The sequence below is a fragment of the Ochlerotatus camptorhynchus genome, unplaced genomic scaffold (assembly GCF_037179485.1).
Source record: "Ochlerotatus camptorhynchus isolate MF236.1 unplaced genomic scaffold, CSIRO-AGI_Acam_v1.1 ptg000128l, whole genome shotgun sequence".
Lineage (NCBI taxonomy): Eukaryota > Metazoa > Arthropoda > Insecta > Diptera > Culicidae > Ochlerotatus > Ochlerotatus camptorhynchus.
The window spans coordinates 35169-37002 of record NW_027040618.1 but is presented as its reverse complement, the minus strand read 5'-3'; positions in this window follow the sequence as shown (position 1 = coordinate 37002).

The following is a 1834-nucleotide window of genomic DNA, read 5'->3' as shown; positions in this document are numbered from 1 at the left end:
TCCTTGCCAAATGCCAATCTGGAGCTCACTTTGGAACATGTCAAACCTGTTCTGACTAGTTTGGTTTCAGTTCGGAAAAAGTTGAATCAACGCAGGAAACCTTGGATTCATTTAGGAAAAGGATTAATCAGTTAATGTTGCCTCACTTCAGAAAATTCTTTAAAGATTGGATTTGGAATATGTTGAATCACTTCAGGAAAGTTTTGACAACTTTAAAAAGGATTGAATAACATGACAGAAAAGGTTAGACTCAGTTAGAAAAATATTGATGACTTATTCGAAAGTTTGAACTCACTTCAAAAAAGTTCAGACTCAGTTTTGAATCTGCTTTGAAAAGTGTCACCTCAGTTAGGAATTTCCTGAATCGTTTCTGATTTGGTCTCACTTCTAAAAATTTAAAACAATATTGAAAAGATTGGATTTAGCTCGGAAATGGTTGAATCACTGTAGAAAAGAAGTGAATCATTAAGTATCATTGCAGAAGGTTTGTAAGTTAAGAAATGTAGATCGAATGCAAAAATCTGGCGACTACGGTGGGCTGGGCACATCGTAATAATGTCGGATAACGACCCACTGAAAATGGTTCTTTGTAGTGATCCGACTGGGATAAGACGAAGATGTGCGCAACGAACAAGAGGGATCGATCAGATTGACGGTGGCTTACCTAGTGAGTTGCCAAGCAAGATTAGGAATGATGTTCGATAAAATCCGTTTTCAACAACTGAAACCGGCTGATCCGATTTCAAGGACCTGTCATGCCGTACTGGTCAAGTGCCAATTTATGTGAAAATTCTTTAAAAGAACAAGGTGATACAACAACAACAACAACAACATAATAAAATCTAGCAAAGCGAGTATCCATATCCAAATGAATTTGCGAAAAATAAATATACACTGAAATTTTTATTTTATTTCCCCCTTGATGATATTCCAACACACTAAGATTTTGTTTCCGTGTTCGGTAAATTTTACCGAAATCAGAACAGCTGAACGTTCGGTAAAACTTTGACCTTCATTTTAAGGGCTATTGAATTTGAAAATAATTTCAAAACATGTTCAACCTTGTTTAAATGATCAATTCTTGTCATTCTAGTGGAGATTAAGTTTCAAAGTAGCTGAAAAGCAATTGAATTGAATTGCAAAAAAATTACCGACCAGTTCAGTTGTTCAAATTTCGGTAAAAATTACCGAAGTCGGCGATAATTTCTAAGTGTGAAAATTTTGAAGGGGGAGGTGACATATTTGTTCCGGCCTTATACAGTGAAAAAATATTTCAGAAAAACCGGGACAAAGGCACAAATTCGAAATCGCCGGGAAAAATTAGGAGATTCTTGATCTTTAAGCAATTGCAAGACCCAAGAGAATTTTAAAAAGATTTTAATGTTTTCAATGTTTTTCAGAGAAAAATACCACTAGATCTTTTTCTAAGAACTCTAAGCGAGATTTCACTACAACTCCAAGTCATTTGTGGGACTTCAGACGTTCAGAGTAGAATCTTTAGATAGTTGTTTTGGAAAATGCATGACGATTGCGAAGCGGATTCCAGGTCCAATTTAAATGAATATTCAAAATAAGTTCTTAGAAAAATTGTGAGAACAATTCGAAGGAAATTGTTAGAAAATGTAATGGTAATATCAAGTGAATTCTAAAGCGAGTTTCAAGGATAACACGATAAATATCAAGAGAATCGAATTTGAAGGGAACAATTCCAAAAGATGAGTTATATGAGAATTCCGAGTGTAATTCCAAGAGCATCTCTAAAAGAATTTCAAGTGTATTCTGAGGAAAATAAGTGGAGAGCTCCAAGATAATTATGAGCAGAATTGTTTGACAA